The sequence below is a fragment of the Camelus ferus genome, chromosome 20 (assembly GCF_009834535.1).
Source record: "Camelus ferus isolate YT-003-E chromosome 20, BCGSAC_Cfer_1.0, whole genome shotgun sequence".
Lineage (NCBI taxonomy): Eukaryota > Metazoa > Chordata > Mammalia > Artiodactyla > Camelidae > Camelus > Camelus ferus.
The window spans coordinates 19,175,898-19,193,627 of record NC_045715.1 but is presented as its reverse complement, the minus strand read 5'-3'; the positions used below and the strand labels follow the sequence as shown (position 1 = coordinate 19,193,627).

General features: G+C 38.2%; 5 non-coding genes across 5 annotated transcripts; all 5 read left to right on the top strand.

Annotated features, from left to right (window-relative positions):
• The first annotated feature begins 1,170 nt into the window (after positions 1-1,170).
• TRNAA-AGC lies at positions 1,171-1,242 on the top strand. Its single transcript has one exon. It is a non-coding gene; the product is annotated as a tRNA-Ala (tRNA).
• Positions 1,243-9,143: 7,901 nt separating this feature from the next.
• Positions 9,144-9,215, top strand: TRNAA-AGC. The gene has a single exon. It is a non-coding gene; the product is annotated as a tRNA-Ala (tRNA).
• Positions 9,216-11,063: 1,848 nt separating this feature from the next.
• TRNAA-CGC lies at positions 11,064-11,135 on the top strand. The gene has a single exon. It is a non-coding gene; the product is annotated as a tRNA-Ala (tRNA).
• Positions 11,136-13,321: 2,186 nt separating this feature from the next.
• Positions 13,322-13,393, top strand: TRNAA-AGC. Its single transcript has one exon. It is a non-coding gene; the product is annotated as a tRNA-Ala (tRNA).
• Positions 13,394-15,948: 2,555 nt separating this feature from the next.
• TRNAF-GAA lies at positions 15,949-16,021 on the top strand. Its single transcript has one exon. It is a non-coding gene; the product is annotated as a tRNA-Phe (tRNA).
• Positions 16,022-17,730: the final 1,709 nt, after the last annotated feature.

Sequence of the window (17,730 nt, the reverse complement as noted above, 5' to 3'; positions counted from 1 at the left end):
AATTTCCGAGCCAGAGATTCTGTGAGCACTCAGCGTCTAGGGGGTGGGGCCCGGGAATCTGTACTTTTATTAAGCTCCCCCAGGTGATTTTCCAACTTTAGGGATCCCCGCAGTGTTGTCTAAAAATCACTTATATGTCCCTTTAATCTCTGGGTCCCAAGGGTCGCCTGTGGCCCATGCCTTGTATACCCCGTTTCCCCTTGTCTATCCGACACCCCGTCTATCCTGCCCCACGTGCAGGTCCCCTAGCTCTCCGCAGGGTCCTCTCGTGAGGAGGACCAGGCTCGGAGTTGGTGAGGAACCGAAGGGGAGAGATGGTGATTTCAGGTCTCCAAGAATTCCTCAGGGGTGAGAGAGAATCAGAAGAAAACTTAGATGGATAAGGATGTGGGATTTGCTCTACATACTATTTTCTAGGTTGACCGTCGTGCCCTGAGTCGGCGGGAACTGCGGGAAGCTCCTGATGGTTGCGCCTAGAAGGGGAAGGGGTCTGACGACTGCAGGCGCACGGAGGTTTAAACAATTAAATTGTTTTGCAGATCAAGTCTACCTCTTAAAATGCCTTCCTTCAGTGTACTTTCCAGTCCCTAGAGGATTCGGCCCGAAAGGGGGCGCTATAAAGGCTGCTCGGTCATTTTCTACTCCTCTTTTCCGGGTGCGCGTGTCGGTGGTGCTCACGATCCGAGGCCCAGAGCCCTAGGGAGGCCGCCGCTGTGCGGGTTCTCGTCCTGGAGGCTGGACGCGTGAACCTGCCCGAGTGGGGACTGCGACCGAAGCGGGCCGATCTGCAATTCCCCTCCAGTCTTCTGTCCTACCGGGACCCAACCCCCCATGGCACCTTTTACGGCTTTCTTCTTTTTATCCTCCTGCATTATACTCTCGGTTTTTTGGCAACTTTTTAAGCAGTGGTCTTATCCCCGACCTCTTTCTGGGGGCGGCCAGGTGGAACTGTCCCCCTTCAACACCCACAGGTGGCGATCAAGCTGGCGTCAGAGAGGGAGACCCGTACTGGGAGACCTCAGGCTTAGACGGGGACTTTCAGTATAATATTTAGTTTTCCTTCTCCCAACCTAGCCACGAGAGAGTATTGCGTACAGAAAGAGTTCTTTTGTTAATGAGGGAACTATAGTGACAGGTCATAGGAATATTTCTGAGCCTTCTACATCAGGAGGGGGTGTAGCTCAGTGGTAGAGCGCGTGCTTAGCATGCACGAGGCCCCGGGTTCAATCCCCGGCACCTCCACTTTTAAAAAAGTTCCTTTTCCTTTTTGAATCATTCCTGGCTTCTTCATCATTTGCTGAAAGTCCGCCTCCCGCTTCTTTTCTGGTTCTTTCGTTCTCTTTCAGTTCTTCTCTGCCTTTTTGGGTCTCCTTCCTCCCCTTCAGTACGTACTGTGCACCTACATTAACCAGACCTTCTCAGGAGATAACATTCCTTCTTAACCTTGTAAGGGGTCGGGATGACCCACTACTCACTTTGTACCTACAGATCTGGAGTGTGTAAAACTGTCAATACATCATTTGACTTGTTTGTCAATGATGTAGGTGTCTCAAAAACTTATATAACTGTACTTTGACCTCTAATGAATGAAACAGTCCTCAGAGATTTCTGAAATACTGTCTCCCAGGTTGTAATCCTGGTTATAACCCAGCTTCTTGTTGACTCAAATAATATTTTCCATTTCTTTCTTAGATTGACCATTGGTTAATTTTTTGTCACCATATGTTAAGGAGTATGAAGTAATTGTGGTAAAGTGGGGGAAACTTAGCAAGGCTTGTTTTTTAAGGGTCTTCTTTCTTTTTGGCATCCTTTTGTTTTTGGAGATAAGGATGCTTCCTTTCCTGCATTCGGAGGGTACCTCTCATAGGTCACCTTTTTTTTTTTTCTAACTTTTTTTTTTTATTGAGTTATAGTTATTTTACAATGTTGTGTCAAATTCCAGTGTAGAGCACAATTTTTAGTTATGCATGAACATACATATATTCATTGTCACATTTTTTTTCGCTGTGAGCTACCACAAGATCTTCTATATATTTCCCTCTGCTATACAGTATAATCTTGTTTATCTATTCTACATATGCCTGTCAGTATCTACAAATTTTGAACTCCCAGTCTATCCCTTCCCACCCCTCTCCCCCTTGGCAACCACAAGTTTGTATTCTATGTCTATGAGTCTGTTTCTGTTTTGTATTTATATATATATATATATTTTAAGATTCCACATATGAGCGATCTCATTTGGTATTTTTCGTTCTCTTTCTAGCTTACTTCACTTAGAATGACATTCTCCAGGAACATCCATGTTGCTGCAAATGGCGTTATGTTGTTGTCTTTACAGCTGAATAGTATTCCATTGTATAAATATACCACATCTTCTTTATCCAGTCATCTGTCTATGGACATTTAGGCTGTTTCCATGTATTGGCTATTGTAAATAATGCTGCTATGAACACTGGGGTGCAAGTGTCTTTTTGAAGTAGGATTCCTTCTGGATACATGCCCAGAAGCGGGATTCCTGGGTCATATGGTAAGTCTATTCCTAGTCTTTTGAGGAATCTCCATACTGTTTTCCACAGTGGCTACACCAAACTGCATTCCCACCAGCAGTGTAGGAAGGTTCCCTTTTCTCCACAGCCTCTCCAGCATTTGTCATTTGTGGACTTTTGAATGATGGCCATTCTGACTGGTGTGAGGTGATACCTCATTGTAGTTTTGATTTGCATTTCTCTGATGATTAGTGATATTGAGCATTTTTTCATGTGCCTGTTGATCATTTGTATTTCTTCTTTGGACAACTTCTTGTTTAGGTCTTCTGCCCATTTTTGGATTGGGTTGTTTATTTTTTTCTTACTGAGTCGTATGAGCTGCTTATATATTCTGGAGATCAAGCCTTTGTCGGTTTCACTTGCAAAAATTTTCTCCCATTCCGTAGGTTTTCTTCTTGTTTTACTTCTGGTTTCTTTTGCTGTGCAGAAGCTTGTAAGTTTAATTAGGTCCCATTTGTTTATTCTTGCTTTTATTTCTCTTGCTTGGGTAGACTACCCTAGGAGAACATTTTTGAGATGTATGTCAGATAATGTTTGCCTGTATTTTCTTCTAGGAGGTTTATTGTCTTTTGTCTTATGTTTAAGTCTTTGATCCATTGTGAGTTTATTTTTGTGTATAGTATAAGGGAGTGTTCTAGCTTCATTGCCTTATGTGCTGCTGTCCAGTTTTCCCAACACCATTTGCTGGAGAGACTGTCTTTATTCCATTATATATTCTTGCCTCCTTTGTCGAAGATTAGTTGACCAAAAGTTTGTGGGTTCATTTCTAGGCTCTCTATTCTGTTCCATTGGTCCATATGTCTGTTTTTGTACCAATACCGTACTGTTCTGATTCATAGGTCACCTTTTATAACTCGTTTCAGGGAAGAAAGGTAATGAAGGGAGATCAGAGTGACATTTCTGATTCTGCTGTTGTCTCAGATACCTTCAGCTTAAAATGTTCAATATGCCAAAGTATGAACAAAGTCATATTTGAGGGTAGCATGTCCTGAACTCTGTTGGTAACAAAGTAGAGTCTGTCAAAGGAAGAACCAATCTAAACTTTATAGACGTCTCTAGCAATGACATATGTTAAGAGTATATGAAGATTTTGTGGCATAGGTCATATTATCTTAGTGTTACCTGAAAACTGGGTTCACCTCTTGGTGGGTATTGAGACAAAAGACACAACCAATTCAAAGAGGCTGAGAAGGAAGGATTTATTACTTGCAGCAAGTAAGGAGAACACTGGGAATATTCCTCAAAGCTGTGTCTCCCCGAACAGCAAAATCAGGGAAAATTTAAATTAAGGGTGCATGTATGTTCATGAAAGGGCTTGAACAAAAGAGAATTCAGCATAGAACTGGGGCAAAGATTGACAGAGTCCAGGCTCTAGTTGACTGAAATCACAAGGGTTCAGAAAAGGCCAACATCACCATCCTTAGGTTCCAGTTAGTTTGGTGGTTGAGCAGTGGAAGGTGTTTGTTTCCTGCACAACAGCTCAAGAATGTGCTTCAGGCTAATCTTGTCTTTGAAACAGAAATGGGAGTCTGTACCACTGATGTATGGTCTCTGATATGGTTAAGTTATTTCCCTGGCCTGGTAATAGCTCTTTGTTCTTATATTCTTTTGTTCCCTTAAAACCATTAACTACAGAGACTTTCTTCTGCAAGGGCAAACATTGCAGTCAGGCTTAGATCACAAAATGACTTAGGCCTAAAATGGCTTCTCTTATGTCAAGAAAGTCATACCTGGTTCTCTTTCTCTGCGGACCCCCTACCCTATCTGAGTACATTAGGACTGTTAAATTAATTAAACAAACAGGCCAATAGACTGCAGTGGCACTAATACCTACACAAGCAAACTAAAACTAAGCCTGTAAATGCTTCAAGCTTACAAAATAGAAACAGTTAGGACAACCAATCACAAACAGCCAACTAGGCTTTATGCTATAGTCATGCAAATAATTTTCTTTCTTTGCTTCTTCACCTTTTTTTATATGTCTTTCCCCTAGTTCTCATTAGAAGAGCTTGCCTAACAAATTCTGGTTTGGCACCATCTGATCTGAGTTGATTTTTGCTCAGATACTCTTATGAAATTTTAAAGATGCCTCAGTTTATCTTTTAATAGGACTAAAAGAATCTGGGGCAAAAGAAACTTCTGAAAACTTGAAAATGTTCATTTTAAAAAACATGAATTCTCACTTTCTCAGAGTTTTGAGAATAAGGACAATGAGATGTATGTTTTAATGGGAGAATCTTAAGAATTTCACCTCTAAAATGGTTTTCTCTGTCAATTAAGAGTGCTGAAGGTATTTCCCAAGTAGAGAAATAAAATCTGTAAACTTTAAAAAATATCATATCTTGGTACCAGAACTGTTGCCTCAGCCACACTCCAGGTGCTCAAAAGCCACTTGTGACTGATAACTACTGTCTGGACAGCACGGTTATACAACATGTCTATTGCTGTAAAAAGTTCTATTTGACAACATTAAGTTAAAGGATCAGTCTTCTGCAAGAGAAAGCTTCAATCCAACCAAAAATTATACAGTTTTACTTTTGAATATGTTATTGAAACGTATTTAATTTTAAAAAATTTGGACAACTGAGTGAAATCTATTTGTAAATAGCCAAATGGTCCTTAAGGTAGAGCATTGAAGCCTTGCCATAACTTTAGTTTTCTTTGTGGCGGACATATAATAAATACAGGTAGAAAAGATTCAACTACTCAAAAAGCCTCTTGGACAAAGTTTTCCTAACAATAACTTTGAAAAGTTTGGAGGAATTTGTCCTTGCCATTATGAGTACTTTCATGTAATATAAGCATCACAGTTTTGGAGATTGACTTAGGCATCACCAGATAGTCATCTTGGAAACACCAAAGTCCTTTGCTAAGTATGAGAGTTTTGAGATGGCCAATATCTTTCTGTAATGGTAGATTGTTGCATTTGAATATGTCCTTCTGGATTCTTAAAATCACACCTAAAAACTGTTTTTACAATACCAATAATAGCTGTCTAGGGCCTTTACTTTAGTTTCAAAAGTTCTACCTTTAGAATAGGATTCAATAGTCGTAACTGAGCTATTTTTCAGATGTTGATTTTCCCATAATAAATCATTAAATTTTTCCAATTTTTAATTGAGGCTCCCAAGACAGTTGAAAATCTCCTGTTTCTATATTATAACATTCCAAAATCACAAATCACCTGAAGTCTTATGTTATTGCTGTCTGTAAATTTTTTTCTTTCATGTTTTAGTTGAAAATAGCTGCCTAGTACCAAGTATAGTACATGGAATCAGTGATTTTTCTCTTCTCAACCAAATAATTTTACCTTTAACCTTCAGTCCTGATTTTCAGCACAGGCCCAGAGACAAAGAGGCTCAGACTTAGAGAAACAGACCCTTGAATTTCTGGATCCCATATTATCAAAGCCTCTGATCTGTTCCATACCATTATTTTGTTTCTCAGAACTTCACAGGGTCCCCTGAGGCTAAAGTCGAATGAGAGGGGCTTATTTTCAAATACATAAGGATTCCGACACAAAAGAGGGACATTTTTCCTCCAATATCAAATATGTAAACATATTTTGGGAGCATTTATGGAGGAGTGGGCACTGGTTGTCAGTGGTCCTGAAGACTTTACCTAGTGTCCTCACCTGCAGGGGTGCCTCTTTAGCTGTTTTCAGAAGGCTGCCAGACAGTCAGTCATGGCAGATTAATCCCATATTGGACTCTCTGTCACAAGAAAATGGACACATGGCAGATACCTAATTGTTACCTTGTGGTGTTGTCACTCTCACTGCAACATGGCAGCCTGAGGGAGACTTTGGATCATCTCACCCACCATGGGTGGGGGAGCGTTGAAAAGAGAGTGCTGAAATATGACTTGAGCCCAGACAATGGCAAATGCTGAAACCAGACCATCCTAAAACACTGGACCATCCTAAAAATAAAGATCAATTTATTTTTACTGCAATTAGAAAGTCTTGATGGTCCTCTGAAAGTGCTCATCTAACTTTGTATATCAAGGTTTTCTTTTCCTTCTCTCATGGAGGAAAAATTGTGTGAGAGCACATACATTAAAACATTAAAAATTGTCTACTTTATTAGCATCTGGATTACCTTGGGGCTGAGTGGGTTGCAAAAAGTGGTTCTTGGTCTGATGCCAATCTGTGATTAAATTCTCATTCCTGTGCACAGGAAAGAAAAAGAAAAAGAAAAAGAAAAAGAAAAAGAAAAAGAAAAAGAAAAAGAAAGACAGTATAGTGAGATCTTCACAAAACTATACTTATACAACTCAGAGGAAAGAACCTTTATTCTTTGATGATGTATTTTCTACTTTTTTATATAAAAAATCACGGGTTAAGGAGATGAAACTACCCTGTATGATGCTATAATGGCAGATACATGTCATTGTACATTTGTCAACTCACAGACTGTTCACCAAGAGAGAACCCTAATGTAAACTATAGACTTTGGGTAATAATGATATATCAATTTCATTTAGGTTCATCAACAGTAACAAATACACCACTTTGGTGTGAGATGTTGACAGTGGGAGACACTGACTGTGTGGGTTGGGGCAGGAAATATATGGGAATTCATGGTACTTTTTGCTCAGTTTTACTGTGAATTTAAAATTGCTCCATCATTTTGCAACATATACAAATATCAAACCATTTTGTGTATGCCTGAAACTATTATGATGTTACATGTCAACTCTTACCTTGACTTAAAAAAATCTAAAAAAATTAAATTGCTCTAAAAAATAAAGTCTATTTAAAAAAAGTTCTGGTTTAGATGAAGTGATGGTGAGAGTATATGGTAAGACATTTTTCCTAAAAGCCTTCATTTTAAAACGTGTGTAATTAAATTGATGCATAATTATGCATACAAGATAGAAATTAATGAAGGAAACAACTAGATGGACTCTAGTGAGTCTGAACTCTCACTTCCTGACTCATACACAAGGCCAAAGATATACTACTTAATCAATGAAGACAAAATTTAAAAAATTATTAACATATAGTTGATTTACATGTTAGTTTCATGTATACAGCAAAGTGATTCAGTTATACACCTACATACATATTCATATTTTCTTCTCAGATTCTTTTCCATTACAACTCATTGCAAGAAACTGAATGTAGTTCCCTGTGCTATACAGTAGGTCTTTGTTGTTTATCTATGTTATATATAGTAATGTGTGTTTGTTAATCCCCAACCCCTAATTTATCCCTTTCTGCCCTTTCCCCTTTGGTGATCATAGTGTGTTTTCTATGTCTGTGAGTCTGTTTTTGGTTTGTACATAGAATTTCTATCTTTTTTTGGATTCCACATATAAGTGGTATCATATGATATTTGTCTTTGTCTGACTTGATGAAGACAAATGTGATCAGTCTGCAATAAGTGCACTTTAAATATTTAAGTGAAATAACATTTCCTTCTTATTTCATTTTTTCAACAATTCATTCCATTAATAATGCTGGCAGTTAATTACACCAGAAACTAATACAGCATTGTAAATTTAAATTTTTTTTTTAAATCCTTAAAAAGTTGGCAATTATTGAGATGAAAATGAGAACACTTTTCTCAGGTTTTAGACAAGAGCATAACACTGCATATTCATAAAAAGTCTGCAGTATGAAGGGGTAGCCTAGACATGAGATACCGAATTATATCTCTAACACTCTTCAAAAAAAAAAAAAAAAAAAAACAGACATAGGTTTGGACTTGAATGTCCCAGTTTTTTTTCTTTTCTTTTCTTCAAATCTCAGGGGTGCTATTTACCATTATGGTTAACACTTTGGAATCAAACAGCTGGATTTGAGCCTGACCTTTCTTACAGGTGTAGGTATAGGCTCCCTCACACCCTCAGAATATGAGTATATTCCATAGACCTGGTGTAGTGGATTCAGCTGGTATTTAGGGCTGCTAATTCTAGCTTTCAATTATGGGAAGTGAAGATAGATAGGACTTCCTTCTGTTACCTGAGGCTCTGTTGGTGTATGGGGCTGGAAGGGAGAGGCTCAGAGCCTCAAAAAAGGATGCAGTTAGTGAACCAGTGCACCTGTGTGGAGGGTTTTACAAAGAGTTAATGCCCATCACAGGTGTAACCCTCCTTAAATGGCTTTCCTGGCATTCTCCTCCGGAGGACTATTCTACCCGAAACGGGGAGCGATCATTGTCCACGCATTTGACCTTCAGTCTTCTCTCTTCTTCTGGAACTAATATGGCCTCTATTTCTGTATTCCCCGCATTATACTCTGTGGCTTTCTGGCAGCCCTTTAAAGCAGCAAGGAAAGAGGAAAGGAGAGAGTGAAGACAGAAGAGAATGTTTCATCCCGGTCTCTTCTAACAGCAGTGGGGAAGTGACTCAAGACTGACAGGGTCAAGAAGGTCCCGGGACCACCAGTGGAGGCTTTCAGTCTAAAATACAATTTACTCTTCTTTCAGCAAAGCGTGACATAGGACCTAGATTTAGGACCTAGATTTAAAGTTTTGGAAATCAGCGAGATTTAAGTAGATTAGACTTTAGCTTGATATTAATTCTTGCAAAACCTACCCAAAATGGCTGTGTTCTGTCTTGAATATATTCCCGAGGGCGTAATTGCATCAAGGGGGTGTAGCTCAGTGGTAGAGCGCGTGCTTAGCATGCACGAGGCCCCGGGTTCAATCCCCGGCACCTCCACTTTTGAAAATTCTTTAAAATTTCCCCCAACATTTTTACTTTTTCTTGCTCGAAAAGAAAGTAAACCTATTTACAACAGTTTGCTATTAATATTAGTGCTGCCCGGCTTCTACTCTTCGGCTTTGGCAGCACCCAGGTGGCTGCATAAGCAAAGGGAGTAAAAGACGTTACGAGGAGACAGTTTTGGTTTGCTCAGCAGCTGGAGATTCGGAACAAAAAGCACGTCACCAAACTGACAAGCTCTTTTGCCTTCGGTTCCATTTTGCAGTATTATTAATAAAGCAGGAAAGAAGAGATAAAGATAGAAAGATTTAACAAAAGAAAAACATAGTCTCAAGCCAGTTTTTCTTAGTTTGTTTTGTTTTCTGACCCGTGTTGGCCATGATCAGACAGCAGGTTGCGAGGAGAAAAGACGAGCGATCCAGAATGAGAACCTGAGAAATTTATTTTCATCAATGGATGTGGATAAGTCACACTTCAGCCGCAATAGCTTCATTGGGAAATAGATTGGGCTGAAGATGTAAAAAATCACTGATTAATTTTCAGTTTTGTTCTGTCTTTACTCTTTCCCGAGAATAGAACTTAATTAGATAACTTAGATGATTTATAGGAATGATTTTACCTAAGATTATTGCGCCCTCTATCGGAAAGGATTTGTCCATACCCTTGGTCAAGTGTGGTCCTTGGACCAAAAAGAGTTGGTACCTGAGAGCTTGTTAGAAATGCAGGATATCAGCTCCACCCTAGACCTACTGAATTAGAACCAGCATTTCAGCAGGATCCCCAAGTGTTTCCTTTGCACACTAAAGTTGGAGAAGCACTGGTTTGAGTGCTGTGATATGGATTAAGAGGATGTATATTATAAATTTATGGATGTATTTTAATTTTTTCCAGCTTCCTATTCTAATGTAGAAAAAACAATTGCAAAAAATGTATTTCTATTGCTGAACCATTTTTGTGTTCTAATAATTAACGCTGTTCCCCCTCTCATGGTAATAAGATTTTTATTAATATTTTTGAATCAATATACATAATTGAATTCAATATGATGTTTTTCTTTTAAATAAAAAATTTGCAAGTTTTGCAATCAAGACTGTGCTTATTTCCAAAATGAACTAGGAAGTTTGTATCTTTGTTTCTGCTCAGCAACATTTGAAGTAGGATAAAATCTTTCTCAAGTTAAAATGTCTTGGCTTTGGGATTTATCTCTTCAAAGAAAGATTCAGTGCGAGCACACAAGAGCCAGACTTTCTGTAGTAGGAGCAATAAATCATTTTCTGTTCTGTTGACATATTTTCTCTCTTGTTTTCAAAGTACCAGTTTTACAGTGTCTTTTTGCCACTTGTATCCACTCTGTCAGGAGAAATATATTCACAAATCTCCACACTTGTTTGTGGAATCTGCTGTTCAGTTCACGCCTTGAGCACTACTCTCCTAGACTATTCTATGAACCTTCTTAGCTACCTTCAGGATGTAATGAAAATAAATAGCCTGTTAGGAATGAGTGGTTGAATGAATTGCTGGTGGGTTTTATTTTCACCTGGAGTTTTTCCATTAAAATCTTGCCCTTAACTTCCCTATGGAGCCAACAGCCAATAACAAGAAGTGTTTTATCCAAGAAAAATATCAATTTTCTGACACATGTTTTCAATATATTTCGTTCCAACTTCAAGTTCTATTTGCTAAAAAATCAGTATCCCTCATAGCTCCCTGGGGTCCTCTATCTTAAAGTAGTCACAATTCCTGCTCCAACACCCAATACTGCTAAAAACAAAGAGAAATTGGGGAGAGGCCCAGAGAACAAAGTGAGATATTTCATGGAAGACCTCGACACAAGAACCTTGCTCGGGGGGTGTAGCTCAGTGGTAGAGCGCGTGCTTCGCATGTACGAGGCCCCGGGTTCAATCCCCGGCACCTCCAGCCTTTTGCTGGCCTTTCTTACTCCTTAAAACGTGAGATTTGAGCTGTTTTCTTCTTGATACTTTTACTTACTGCCTGCTCACAAGAAAAGTAAATGACCCAAGACATTAGTTTTTATGCTGCACTATTGAGACTTCGTGAGCCTCAAAATCACTCAAGGCAGCTGGCAGAGCAGAAGTTTACAAAGTGTATTAGTGTCGAATGGAGGCTATAGCAAATTACCATAAACTTTGAGGCTTAAATCGACAGAAATTTATTCTTCTAACTTTCTGGAGGCCAGAAGTCCCTCATAATCTTTTTATTTTACACTTAAGTAAATAGTTCTTACGAATAAGGACATTTCCTTACCACAGCACAGTTATCAAATTCAGGAAATTTACCAGTGATTTAAATTATTTTCTAATATATAGTGTATATTAACTTTAACTAATTTTACCAATAAAATCCTTTATAGAAATTTCTCTCCCAAACTTGGATCCATTCCAGAATCATGTATGAATTTAGCTACTCCTTAGTCTCCCTTAATCTGGAATAGTTTCTCAATCTTGTCTTTCAGGAAACTGACATATTTTTAAAGAGCACATGCCGATTATTTTGTAGAATGTTCTTCAATTTATATTATGATTAGACTAGATTCAGGTTAGAAATATTTGGAATATCACAGAAATGATGTTTCCCTCTATCACACCAAGGAGCATGTGATGGCAGTTTTTTCCATTACTAGTGATGTTAGCTTTGATGACTTGGTTAAAGTTGTGTCTAACAGGTTTCTTCCCCTGTAAAATTATTGTTTTCCCTTTTCTAATTAATAGGTAATCTGTAAGGAAATACTCTGAGACAATATAAATGTTCTGATCCTCATCAAACTTTTATCTCTGTTTTTTAGCATTAGTTTATGAATTTCCCCAGAGTCTATCATTATTCCGATGGTGGCTAAATAATTTTGTAACTTTATTATTACATCTGCATTTATTAATTAGCATACCAGTGTAAGGAAATTTTTCCCATCTTCTATATTTATTCATTTAAGTATCCAGGGGTTATAATCATTTATTGTCATCATTCGTCACAAAGTGCCCCAATTTGAAACATAAGAGGCTCTTCAAGTTGGCTTCTGGATTTTTTTGAATTGTGCCCATGATTTCGAGCACTTATATTCCAGCACAGAAAGGTATCTTAGTTTCCTCTTGTACTTCCCTTGGTCCAGTAGTGGAGTCTGTGAGTCCTACAAGTAACGCTGGTTCCTTTTAGTGGGAATGAAAATCAAGATATGGGGCTAGCATTGGTTATTGTTACTGAGGTATTGTTTTTCTAGGCCCTATTAGCAGACAGATCTGGGGGTGGGGGGATATATATATATATATAACATGTATATACACACACACACACACACGGACACACACACACACACGGACACACACACACATTTCCCATCCAGAGCCAACAGGCCTATTCCTTCCACAGTGAGAGCCCTGAATTCCAACATCAATATGCATTCATTTTCCTAATCACACAAAAGTAAGTTCAAGTAGACAAAAATAAATCAAATTCATGCAAAATATCAGAATTGCTATACCCTTAACACTACAAAAAATAACCCCACTACATAAAGGTTACAGTTTGTTTCCTTTTTTTTCTTTCAGTATTTATGATTGGGACGAAGTACTGTATAAAACATTTACTTGGATTTGTTCTTTCTTTTTCTCTTCAATGTGTTTATGTTATCTTTTTGAAATGGAGTTAGATTTATTTCTGTTCATATTCAACTTTAGAGTATTTTTGCACACACTTGAGTTATTTTTATTTTTTGACTATGCCGAACATTAATGTATCCAAGAGTCAAAATAATACAGACAGTAATATTCAGAAAGATTGAAGGAGGATGTTGTGTTCCTGGACTCTCCAAGTGATGGAATGGAAGCACTTGCGAAGCAATCTAATCTGATGGGAAACCGACTTCGAGGTGGGTTGATCATGAGCTGACCACAAATCAGAAACAATGGCTTTCTTTCTACCATTAAGGTTTCTCCCAGAGTAGCAGTGCTTGAAAGAGGACATAGTGCAGGGAGTTTAGAAATAGCAGAATTGAATTTAAGATGACTTTGTCTTGATAAGTCAGTGGTCAAAGACTGAATGGCAGCCACTAGAGGGTCACAGAAAGTCTTTTGAGGGGCTCGTAGAACCGAGGGGGTATAGCTCAGTGGTAGAGCGCATGCTTAGCATGCATGAGGTCCTGGGTTCGATCCCCAGTACCTCCACTTCGTGTTTTGTTTTTATTCACCTGCATTCCCTAAGATCTCTTGCTTCCTGAAACATCTTTGTCAAATTGAGTTGTCTTGGCTGGAGCAGTTCTTTCTTAACCTCTCGGGACGCAGGGAGGTAATTGTGCTCATTCATTAAAGTTTTGCCTTGTTAGTTCTATTACCGGCCCAATTTCTCTAAGCACTTTCAGCAGTCACTAGCACGTGGGCCACTGTCAAAGGTTATTAAAAAAAAAAAAGCAAGTAGCAGTTTTCCCAAACACCCAATTTCCAGTTGTATGGAATCTGAAAGCAACAGCAAATGTGGGTGTGCGACCTAATGGACAAGCTATCTGATTCTGAATCAAAAAGTCCTATATTCTGGCACTGTTGAACTGCTATAAAAATTTCCAATACTCACAGATGGGTAAACAAACAATTCTTAGACAGGCACCAGTCTGCAGACCACAATCTGAAAAGCACTAATGAAGAGATGGGATGTACTGGAGTCGAGGAGGTATCCAAGGAGATCCTTTTTTCTTCTCTTCTTTTCTTGTTACCTAAATTGAGGCTTACTGGATATAAACTAAAATGCATTAAATTTAATTATTCAGCCTGATTATTCTTGTTGACAAGACATTCAGCTTGATGGGTTAGTATGCATACGTCCAAGTAACCAACAGCTCTAGCAAAGATACATGAGTTTTCAGTTTCCAGCAGCTTCCTTGTGACTCATCCCAGTCAATACCACTCTCCAACCTCTATCACCATAGACTGATTTTTCTTGTGCTTTGAAATTATTGTAAATAGACTCAGACAATAGGTACTCATTTGAGTATGGATTCTTTCACTCAGTTTCTAAAAGTTGGATACATATATATTGTTGCTAGTAGCAGTAGTTCTTTTTCATCACTCTGTAGTATTCTATTGTATGCATATTATACATCACAACTTATTAATTCATTTTACCCTTGATGAACATTTGGAATGCTCCTAGTTTGGGACTGAAATGTCTAATGCTATCACTAGCATTCCTGTATATGTCCTTCAAGGGAAATACTCATGCATTTCTCTTGGGTATAAACGCAGCTGTGGAGTTTCTGGGTCATAATGTATATGTATATGCAGTTTTAGTCAATATTTCCAAATAATTTCCCAAGTAGGTGGGTATACCAATTTACAGTGTCATCTGCAGTGTGTGAATATTCCAGTTGCTCCACATGCTCAGTAGCACTTGATATTTTCAGTTCTCTAAAGGTAAGTGATTCTGGTGAAGAGAAGTATTATTTTATTCTGTTTTTAATTTTGCATTTCCCTGATAGCAATGATATTGGGCACCTTTCAAATTGCTTGTTGATTATTTTGGGTAAGGTAACCGATTTTTGTGAAATGCATGATAATCTGTTCTTTTTCAGAGAGGTGTTAGTCTTTTTCTTTGTGTTTTGTAGAAGTCCTTCACAGATAAGGGTCTTTGTAAAATATAAGCATTGAAATATCTTCTCTCAGACTGTAGCTCATCTTTCTTCTTAAGGAGGAGAGAACTTGAAAAATTTGGAGGAATAAGAGAAAACAAAGGAGAAGTTAAAGTCAGAAAAGAAAGTTGCATCCGGAAATCTTTCCTGGTTGGCGCAGAAGAAATGCCTCCAGGCAATTTTCTCGGGCGGGAAACTTGGAAAGCTGATAGGATGAATGTCTTAGGAGCAGAAATGGTTTCATTTGGTTTGCAATCCTTACATTTCTCCTGGTGTGGTAGCTTACGAGGATTAAGAGGGTATAATTTAGATGTTTAAGAATTAATGAGATTTGAAACAATGGATTTTCTATCTGGCCAACAATTATATCTTTGAAGGCCTTTCAGAAATACGTTGAGTCGTTCAAAGAGGATCTTAATGACTTTTCTGTTATGAGAGGTGTAGTTCAGTGGTGATGTGCCCTTTCCTTACAAGAGGGTTTGCAACCGTATACATGCATCTACTTTTCTCTTTTTAAAAACACGTTTTGCTTGTTGACACGGAAATAAACACATTATCCAATGGGTTCCCTTAAATGCTTCCGGTTTCTACTCTCTGGGTCTCCGCACTCCCCCACGGTGGCCGTCAGCACAAGGAAGAAAACGAAAAGGATGTGAATAGAAGGAAAGAACTGGCTCTTTCAGGATTTCTTCAAGATGAAAAAGGAGACAGTCTCAGCAAGAACGTACCCGACAATCCTTTTATCCCTGTCACTGAAGAGCAAGACAGAAAAAGAAGAACTGAAAGAAGAGGCTCGATAATTTAAATTTGAATTCTCTTCGTTTTCTGAGCGGTCTTTGAGTAGCAGAGTAGCCAGAGGCAACCAAGCAGAAAAACATCTTCCTGTTTTTACCTATTTCTCTTCTTTCTTTCCCTTCTCCTCTATCAGCCCATCCATTATCTCCCAAAACCGGATCCTGTTTTTAGACATGGATTTCAGGGGAGCCCACATACTTTTGGGCGAATGAGTGGGTAATGCTAAACAGAATAAGATTAGATGGGCCCCCACAAATGAAAACTTTAGTATTTTGAGAGAATGACTAAACGAAGTTTTTTCAGTCAGCCGAAATAGCTCAGTTGGGAGAGCGTTAGACTGAAGATCTAAAGGTCCCTGGTTCAATCCCGGGTTTCGGCATTGACCTTTTAGTTTGGTGTAATTACTACCCTGTTACACAACGGTTTCGCCCAATCCGCCAAGTCTATGTATATACACAGTTTTTGCTGGGTTTTGCAAATCCAATCAAGAAAAGTGTATGTGTATATGTATGTGTATCTATCTGTCTGTCTGTCTGTCTGTCTGTCTGTCTGTCTGTCTATCTATCTATCTATCTATCTCCCTCTCCTTTGGTTGCAGATTCCACTGAAGTCTTCCATGAAATGTTAACTAACATAGTGACATTTTATTTAAAGTTTTAAAACCTAGGAAAGTATTTTTCCAGGGGCTAAGAAATTCCAATAGTCTACATGCCATTGCATTTTCAATTCATTTCTGCTTTGGGGTGTGTGTGTGTGTGTTTGCGTGTGTGTGTGTGTGATCTTTTTAATCACAAGAATTGTTGGTGGGGGAAGCTGTAGGAAAAAACTACTACGGTGTGTAAGTATGTATATGTTGGTATGGTATATGCAAGGAAAATTTTCCAATCAGAAAATACTAGTTTGTATCTTGAATTCACCCCATTTTAAAACTGCTGGAATAAGGAGTATTGTTGAATATCATGGAACTTTTAAACAACTACAAGAACATCCCAAGTTTTCTTGTTGACAAGACATTCCTTCAAGCTTGCACTTCTGTCTAGAATTTGCACATCTTAAGTTATTTCTGTTTTGTTATCCAGGAAAGAATGAAAATAAGCACTCCTTTAAGAACTATCCTGTTGAACATTCACAAGGGGACCTAGAATACTGAAAAATGAAAACAAATGGACAATAAAGCCATGAAGATTCAAATAAAAATACCCAATTTTTCTCCTTTTAACTTCTACTTCTTTCTTGAAACTCTTTGTTAGGGATAATAGGTTGCTCTCATGTTACTTTGAATTGTTTTCTTCTTTTCAAATTACTGTTTCAGTTTCACAATATCTGTTTCCAGCTGACAACTCCTGAACACTGTGTTGGAAGAAAATAATCTACAATACTTCAACAACAGAACTGCAAATGGAAAATTGGTACAAAATGAGAAGCAACGTCAAGGTAGGGACATTCATTGTACATGAACTTGGCACTAGAATCTTTATCCACTGGTCACCTATCCCTCCTCAACTCAGAAGCTTGAACTTTATTTCATTAAGAAATATTTGATTGGACAAACAGCATCATTGAGTATTTTATAGCCTAATACCGTAATGATTCCTTTACATTTTATTGACGTGGGAGGTCTAGGGTAATTCCCAAAACATAATTAGTCTCCCATTCAATATCTGAAAAATGAGGCTAATGATGTTTATGTGAAAAAGGATACAGTGAAGATCAAAGAAGATCATGCAAGTGAATGCTATCAAGTCCATGCATGGTAGGAAACCAGCAGACTGGGTGCCATATTCCTTGGCTCTGTGGTTCTCCCAGAAGAGCCCCCAAACATGTAATGTCTTCTGTAACTAGGGCTATCTAATAGCAATATAACAAGGCCATAAATAAGTCACTTTTGTAACTTTATATTTTCTAGTAGTCACATTAAAAAAAAATTAATTTAAGAAATACATGTAAATAACTTGCTATATCCCAAACATCATTTAAATAAGTAGTCAACCTAAAAATGATTAATGATATAGTTTACGTTTCAAATGCCATATTAAGTCTTTGAGACCGGGTATATGTTTTACACTTATAGCATATCTCAATTGTAAG